This window comes from Glycine soja, chromosome 19 (assembly GCF_004193775.1).
Source record: "Glycine soja cultivar W05 chromosome 19, ASM419377v2, whole genome shotgun sequence".
In the NCBI taxonomy this organism is placed as follows: Eukaryota; Viridiplantae; Streptophyta; class Magnoliopsida; order Fabales; family Fabaceae; genus Glycine; species Glycine soja.
The window spans coordinates 28,838,564-28,847,813 of NC_041020.1; the positions used below are offsets into that span (position 1 = coordinate 28,838,564).

The 9,250-nt window shown below is 33.9% G+C and overlaps 1 pseudogene; it reads right to left on the reverse strand.

Annotated features, from left to right (window-relative positions):
- Positions 1-545: 545 nt before the first annotated feature.
- Positions 546-3,837, reverse strand: LOC114398693 (annotated as a pseudogene).
- Positions 3,838-9,250: the final 5,413 nt, after the last annotated feature.

Consider the following 9,250-nt stretch of genomic DNA (forward strand, 5'->3'; position numbering starts at 1 on the left):
GACATCACTACCGCTATTTTACCTCTCATTCTTCAAAGCTCCTAAAAGTGTTGTGGAAAGGATTTTGGCTATTCAAAGAAAGTTTCTGTGGGTTGAAAATGAGGGGAGGGAGAAAATACAATGGTGTAGTTGGGAGAAAATGTGTGTACCCAAAATAGTGAAGGTTGTTGGGCATCAAGAATATTACTATATTGAATGAGGCCCTACTTGGGAAATGGGGTAGGGGCTTTTCAACAATAATGAATCCCTTTGGGTAGAGTGGTAGAGTCAAAATATGGAGGGTGGAAAAGAATTATGGAAGGGGAGGGTTCTAATGCATCATCAATTTGGTGAATAGATTTGAGAAAATTTTGCGATGCGGATAATAATGAGAGATGGTTTGATAAGATGTGCATGTGGGAGCTAGGTCATGGGGGGAATTATTAGGTTTTGGGAAGATCATTGGGTGGGAGATTCACCACTTATTGATAAATTTGTATGCCTCTTCTCAATTGCCTCTAAACAAGGTATTGTTGTCAAGGAGTTGGGGGAATGGAGAGACCGCACTAGGATATGGAATCTTGAGTGGAGGTAGGATCAATTTGTCTGGGAAGAACCACTTGTCCAGGAGCTGGAACAAATTATCAACTCAGTTGTGATTCATGAGAACAAGGAAGATTCGTGGTTATGGACTTAAGACTCATCATGGACTTTGGTGGCCAACCTGATCCCTAATATTGTGTTTTGTGGAAGATTAAAGTTCCACCAAATGTTTCTCACTTTATTTAGAAAGTGTTCAAGGGTAAGATTTAGACAAAAGGCAACATGAGGAAAAGAGGAATTTCACTGGAAAATGATAATTATATATGCAGTTTATGTGACGAAGTGGAAGAAAATACACCACATCTATTTTTCTCCTGAAAATTTATATCTAGAATTTGGTTACTATGTTCAAGGTGGATTAACTTGCAAGTGGCTTCTCCTAAAGATTCAAAGGCTAGTTTTTAGCATTGGTAGGGGATCTCCTTGGCCAAAAGAGTGATGAATAGGTGGAGGGTAGTCTGTTGTATGGTTGTTTGGAATATTTGGAAGGTGAGAAACTCATACATTTTCAGAAATCAAACCTTTAAAGAAGAAGAATTATTTCAAAATATTTTTGTTGCAGCATGGAGTTGGTTGAGGTTTAGGACTTCTGAATACGCATGAATATTCTCTTGCTCATTGGTTTACTTCTACATGGGCATGTCTAATTTCAAATTGAGTGTTGATGTAGCTGACTGTAACAACACTGCTAATTTCATTCTACTAGTTTCCTGTTTTGATTTTGCCAACCATCACACTTTTTTGGTATAATTTTAGTGAATTAAAAATGTAATAAAAATACAAAAATAGTTTGTATTGCATAATTAAAGAGCAATAAAAGTTAAATTCAAAGTAAATGAATGAATTAAGATGTTTTTTTTATCAAAAAAGAACATTTAATATAAAAAACAGTAAAGAGGAAAATGATATTGGAGTTTAGTTTGTTAGTTTTCAGTTAATAAATGTTTGACAATTCTCATAGAAAAGCTTGAAGGGATTGAATAATCAGAAAGCAAAAAGAAAGGATCTCTACTGATACTAACTGATGGAAGAAAAAAATGAATTTTGTATTCATTATTGGAAGTGATGGTACAAGGGTTCCTTAGATACATGATATTATGAATGGTAAGAATAACTTAAACTCTAACAGGGAAACTGTCAAGCAGTTATTAACAAAAAAAACTAATTATAGTAATTAACTAACTCAGCCTAATACTTGAAAAACTAAATAAACACATGAATTCAGACTTTAAGAATGCAAACAGAATATATTTCATAGTACAAATGTAGTAGTTAACTACCAGGGAGAAGAAATGAAGCAATGATACTTTAATTTAAACTCACCCATAAAGCCTTTTCCAATTACACTCTGGGTCCAAGGAAGTTTTTCATCAACGCCAACTTTTTCCCCTATGTACTTCTACAAATACAAAAGGAACATAACAAATTGACAATAAATGCATGATACAAACCTAAAGTTGATTAAAAAAAAAGAAATAAATGAGCAATAAGGTAACATCTACACATGTTTTATTATTAAATAAAAAGAAAGAAAAAGGAAACTTAAAATGCACCACTACAGTATAATTTTGAAAAGGTTGTATAGATGAGGAAACAATAACGGCAGCTTGTGAAAATGATTAGAAGAGAAGGGAAGTGTTAGTGAAATAAATATAAATATAGTTTTGAAAGTTGAAACAGTTGCAGTAGTACTTGGAAATTGATGGCTCTTTGGTGAATATGCAGAGGAGGGTCAGGATACTTATCTTCCAAATACTGGATGTGAGACTTGGAAGAGATGAGAAAATGGAGAAGGGAAGTAAAAGAAAAGAAGGAATGAGTGACTGAGTCTGACCTAATAATGGCAAAAGAGTAAACAATTACTGAATCTCCATCGACTAACACAGGAACAAATCCAATGGGATTGAGCTTAAGAAACTCTGAACACAGGTAAAAGAGGAAATTGAATTGATCTGAGCTTAACAAATATTATATTGCATTGAATTTGGAGGAACATGAACAGAAAAACAAACTAGGGTAAGAAAATGATGTGACTGCTAGGTAATCGTAAGGTAGTCCTAAACAAAAGAAAAGGGAAGGTGAGAGATTGAGATTTGGAAGTAAGAAAGAAGAAGTGAGTAGTACCTTTGAGGTTGAGAGCAAATCAGACTTGGGAGGAACAAGAGCTTATCCAGTATGAATACAGTTTCAGCTTCGTGGCAACCTCAATTTCAGCAAGTGCCTCAACCTTTGAGTATAAGGAATCAATTAATGTCAATGGTTAAACAAACAAAGCTATAAGTTTATTTTCTAGAATAATTTCAAAAAATTGAAGTTGGCCCCAAGGGGACAAGAGGAAGCTACCAAGGCTAATAGGAGAGCCAACAGAATCATAAATGAAAGTATATAATTTATGTATATAACAATCCTCATTAGAAAATCAACCATCCAAATATAAGAAAATAATAATGATAATCTATGAGCAACCAGAATAAGCAGGTCAATACATGCATCTGGGAACAAGGATTACCATTTCTAACTTTCGTTTTTACTTCTGAGTGGTGTCAATTCAAACTCACCTGCTATTACAATTACTTTCATGTTAGTATTCCTATAAAAAAAACAATGCATAATTACCATGAGAATTTATTTATGATTTCGAACCATTATATAATAAAATGGTGCATGTGTTCTTTAGATAAATGAGATAGAGAGAGATAGCATACGCATTTTTTTGAATCCAAAATCATGAGGAATTATAGTGTAGAATTCTCTGAAACAAGAAAATAAACCAATCGAAAGAGTTTCTTCCTCTTTTTGCTCCTCATCCACTAGTAAAACTCCAAGTAAATACAGTACCAGTTACCAATTCACCATTGACAAGAAAAGAGTGAAGTTTAGTCTATAAGAATGCCTTTTATAAAAGAGACAGTGAACTAATTTCATGATCAAGGGCAAGAGATCCAAAGTTCATTGCAAAAAGGCACATCAAGTTACATGAAGAAAACGAAAAATGCAGCATGAGGTTAACATTGTAACCATTACTAGACTCACCAGTCACACAACATGATAGTTTGTCTTCACGTAATCCGGAAGCCACTGGACGAGAACCGCCACGCCCTTTTTGCCAGTGGTGACTATCTTCTCCTCTTCCTCCTCACTTTTTGTCTCCTCTACAACCTCGATTTCTTCAGAGTGGCTCAAATCCCCATTGTGCGAATCTGTTGCTCTCTTTCTAGTCCTACGAGGAGAACAAGCACCACCGTCACTCGTCATTTGTTTGCGAAAAGCGGCTTCAAGCCTATGTACCTGGGATTGTCAATGGATGCGTTAGAGAGAGATAAATAAGAAAGAGTGGGAATATGGTTAGTAGAGTGGGTTTGGTTCCGGTGGTGGGCAGTCCATGGTTGAGGAGCTCCATTCGAAGCTCCTACACCTTTATTTTACTAGACGTGTCTTCTCGAGAACCTAGGGAAGAGGAGAGAAGGCATTGGGAAGAGGAGAGCAAGTGAAGCGAGGAGAGGAAGAGTCAGGTGTTCAAATTTAAAATTTCCTAAATTTAAAGACCGTTTTTTGCGAAACCATTTTTGAATAGTGTAAAACAAAGGCAATTTTGTGAAAACCTTGTTGTCTTTGAAATGTTGCCAGTATTTACAAAAATACCACCGCCCCCAAACAAAGATAGTTTTGTGATGATCAACTTTAAATGCGCGTCATGGAATACACTATTTTTAGTAGTGCAAATGTATTTAATAGATAAAAAAACAACTTATACATTATGAAAAATTTGTAGGTATCCATTAGATTAGGATCAAACTACCATCCCTATTCCCCTATTCCTCACAAAACTCTTAAATTTTTGTTTGATTTGTTAGTCTTTATATGTTGAGTTCAAATTCTATTCATATGGTAAGATTCAATCTAATTGCTCTTAGGCCAATAGTAAAAGAATTCAAAATATAAAGGTTTTAATGGAACTTATATTAGAAATATATTGGAAATCACGGTAAAATTGTATTAGTCAAATTTTAATAAAAAAAATTGTAATCATCGTAATTAGGATTTTTGGCTCTTCGATGAGATCCCATGGTATTTTTACAAGCTTTAATCCTATGAGTCGGAAGTAGAACTAATCCTCTATTTGACACTTAATCAAACTTAAAAATATGAACCTTTAAGAAAAACACTTAAATGTGAGTTACCAACTGAGTTACACTCATAATGTAAAAGAAATTATTTCAATTTCTTAATCAATGAATTAGCATTTGCCATCTTTTAAAGTTTACAAACCCCTAACTAAAATTTTGAAACTTTAACTTCTTTAAAAAAATGCACTACTTGCTTAAATCCATATTTGTTAACTTATCTAACCTCATAAAAAAAGTTATCTAACAATTATAGAGATTTTTCTCATTCAACATTTAATTTTATCATTTTCCATGGCATATATTAATTTAAGATGAGACTAATGTGTATGGATAAGTTATCTATCTTTTCAATGCAATTTTTCATAATATAATGTGGATATTTTTAAACTATAACAAACTATAAACGAGCTTATTGAAATTTAATAAAGTCACATTATATAATAAGTCAAAAATATTTTATGAATAATTACTTGGACAAAAAGGTGTATAGAACATAAGATGGGCATGATGTGCTTGAGCTAGTGGAAGAAAGATTCCACGTTTATCCTCAATCCATGAAGCACATGTACAAGTGGATCCACCTTCATTACCCAATAAGGATATCATATGATCACCGACACTTTTTGGCCTACTATGATATTCAACTATTCGAAACAAGAGAACGTGATGATATAAAAAACCTGATATTTTTTTCATAAGAAACTTTGTTCTGAAAATCAGATCGAATGGAAAACTAGCTGAAGAGTCAATAGATTAGTCAAACCGGTAAAAATAAAAATTGATTAAAAAAGACATTTTTGATTCCTAATATATACTCAAATTTTGTGTTTAATCCCTGATAAATTTATCCTTTGAATCTATTCTTTGATATTTGAAAAGTTTTGTTTTAGATTCATGATCTATTCGTTAAATATTTAATAACATGATTTGTGGCGGCTCAAAAACCGTTTGTATTTATTTCAAAATCAAATTTAAATTTACTGACGGTTAAAAACTGTCAGTATTTGTTTCAACTCAATTACCCCTCTGTACACCCACAGTTCCATAAATCCTAACCTTAACACGTCTAGACTGGTTCAAACAAAGTGAAAATCAAAGTGAAATTGGGATCTAAGAACCTCTAATACGTTGACAACCATGATCTCAAGGGAGACATCAAGGACCCACAAGCTAGTAGAACATGAGGATGAGTAACTGTTGGATCAAGTGGCCTCAGAATAATTAAGAAGGGGGGTTGAATTAATTATTCCTAAACCTTTACTAATTAAAAATTTACTCTTCTAAGGCTTTTACTATGTTGTTAAGTGAATAAAGAGTAGAAGAGAAACTTAACCAAAAGTAAAAGCGGAAATTAAAATGCACAGCAGAAATTAAAAGAGTAAGGAAGAAGGAGACAAACACACAAGAGTTTTTATACTGGTTCGGCAACAACCCGTGCCTACATCCAGTCCCCAAGCGACCTGCGGTCCTTGAGATTTCTTTTCCAACCTTGTAAAAATCCTTTTACAAGCAAAGATCCACAAGGGATGTACCCTCCCTTGTTCTCTTTGAAAAACCTAGTGGATGTACCCTCCACTAGAACTGATCCACAAGAGATGTACCCTCTCTTGTTCTCAGTCAACAACCCAAGTAGATGTACCCTCTACTTGTACCACAAAGGATGTACCCTCCAAAGTGTTAAGAAAAAGTTCTCAGGCGATTAAACCTTTGAAACTTTGTGAATGGGGATACAAAAGAATTCTCAGGCGGTTAGTCTTTTGAAATCTTTTGTATATGGGAAAGGGAAGAATCAAAAGAATTCTCAAACTATGTCGTTTTGAATTCTTTGACAAGGGAGAAGGGAGACACAAAAGAATTCAGGCGGTTAGTCCTTTGTTCTTTTGGAAAAGGGAGAAGAGAGACACAAAAAGAATTCAGGCGGTTAATCCTTGGCGAATTCTTTTTGGCAAAGGGAGAAGAGATGAAAAGAATGAATAGCACAAGTTTTCAAGATTTGGAAAACCAGAAAACTTTGTGGAAAGCTTTTGGCACAAGGAAGAAGAAGAAGAAGTTCAAAGAGACTCAGAAATCAAAGTGGAAAAATTGCTTGTGTAAAGAACGAATTGGAAAAGATAGATGTATAGATTGATAGATTGATTGATTTGAAATGCAAAACAAAGCCTTGCTTTTATAGACTCTTCATGTCTGATCAAGAGAACTATTAGAAGAGTTATGACCTTTAGAAAAACTTAAAACCAATTTGAAAAAGTCAAAAACCATTTGAAGAGTTACATCTTTTGATTTGTTCAGAAACTATCACTGGTAATCGATTACCAAATCAGTGTAATCGATTACACAAAGCTTTTTTGTGAAAGGATGTGACTCTTCACATTTGAATTTGAATTTCAACGTTCAAGCACACTGGTAATCGATTACCAAAACATTGTAATCGATTACAACATTTTGAAATCAATTGGAACATTGTAAATTGAGTTGAAAACTTTTTCAAATCCATTTTGCTACTAGTAATTGATTACAATAATCTGGTAATCGATTACCAGAGAGTAAAAACTCTTTGGTAAAAAGGTTTTGACAAAAAAAAACCATGTGCTACTCATTTTTTGAAAAAACTTTTTCATACTTATCTTTATTAATTCTTCTCTTGATTGTTGAATCTTGAGTCTTGAATCTTGATCTTGATTCTTGGAAGCTTGAGCCTTGAATCTTGATTCTTGATTCAATCTTGAACATCTTGAACTCATTCTTTTATTCTTGAGATCATCACCTTTGTTATCATGAAGTGTTCTTGACCTTTGAGCTTTTTGTCATCACCTTTGTTATCATTAAAACTTCTTTGAATCAATCTTGATTCATCATGAAGCTTGCTTCTACAGTAACAAAGGCACCGTGAAATGAAGGGAATAAAAGATGTTGGATCAAGTGGCCTCGGAATAATTAAGAAGGGGGGTTGAATTAATTATGAACGTGTCTTGACTAATTAAAAATTTATCCTTGTTAATGTTACTAGATTCAATTAGGCTTTACTACTAAGTTATAAGAAAGTAAAGAAAAAAAACAATAACTTAGACAAAAGTAAAGCGGAAATAAAAAGTACACAGCGGAAATTAAAGAGTGTAGGGAAGAAGAAGACAAACACAAGATTTATACTGGTTCGGCAACAACCCGTGCCTACATCCAGTCCCCAAGCAACCACCGGTTCTTGAGATTTCCAATAACCTTGTAAAATCCTTTACAAGCAAAGATCCACAAGGGATGTACCCTCCCTTGTTCTCTTTGAACAACCAAGTGGATGTACGCTCCACTTGAACTAATCCATAAGAGATATACCCTCTCTTGTTCTCAGTATAACAACCCAAGTAGATGTACACTCTACTTGTACCACAAAGGATGTACACTCCAAATGTGTTAAGACAAAGAATTCTTAGGCGGTTAGTCCCTTGAATCTTTGTAAGGGGAAACAAAAGATATCTCAGGCGGTTAGTCCTTTGAATCTTTTGTCAAGAGGAAGAAGGGATGAAAATATAGCACACTTTTGTTTTCTGCAGAATTTTCACTTGCAGAAAAACAAAGTTTTGAAACAAAGTTTAGAAAGCTTTTTGGCAAAGAAAAAGCAATGGGCAATGGTTAGAGAAAGATTTTGAAAAAGAATTGTTTGGAAGAATATCATATATATCTTTTGAATGTGTGTGAAAGTCATGCTTTTATAGACTCTTCATGTCTGGTCAAAGAAACCATTGGAAGAGTTGTGACTTTAGAGAAAACCATGTGAAGAGTTATAACTCTTAACTTTTTCTTCAAAATTGTTCACTGGTAATCGATTACCACAAAGGTGTAATAGATTACACAATGCATTTTATGAAAAGTTGTGACTCTTCACAATTGGATTTGAATTCCAACGTTCAGATTAACTTGTAATCAATTACTAATATAGTGTAATCGATTACACTGTTGGAAAATCATTTTGGAACGTTGCAAACCATTTGAAAACATTTTGAAAACCAAGCTGGTCACTGGTAATCGATTACTGATAACTGTTAATCGATTACCAGAGAGTAATCACTCGGGTAACTTAGAAAATTTGAGAAAATTCTTTTGTAAAACAAAACTGTGCTATTTGGTTTTTGAAAATTCTTTTAATACTTATCCTATATGAAGTCTTGACTTGTTGCTTCTTGATTTCTTCTCTTGAATCTTGAATCTTTAATCTTGGATTTGATTCTTGATGCTTGATCTTGAAGTCTTGAATCAATCACTTGGGCTTTTGGCATCATCAAAATTGCTTGGTTCATCATCATGAAACTTGCTTCTACAAAAGAGACTGAGAAGCTTTTGGAAAAAGAGCTCATCGGTGCCTCTAACTTTGTGACTTCCCCTTCTCCTCTTCGTGGTGTGCTTTCGGAAAAAGGTTTTCTAGATTTGGGTGTACCTCTGCGAGGGTGTGATTCATTTGGCATAACGGGAAAACATTAAATTAACAAAGATTTAAATTTGAGGGTGCACGAAGGGGTAATTGAGTTGAAACAAATACTAGTGGTTTTTAA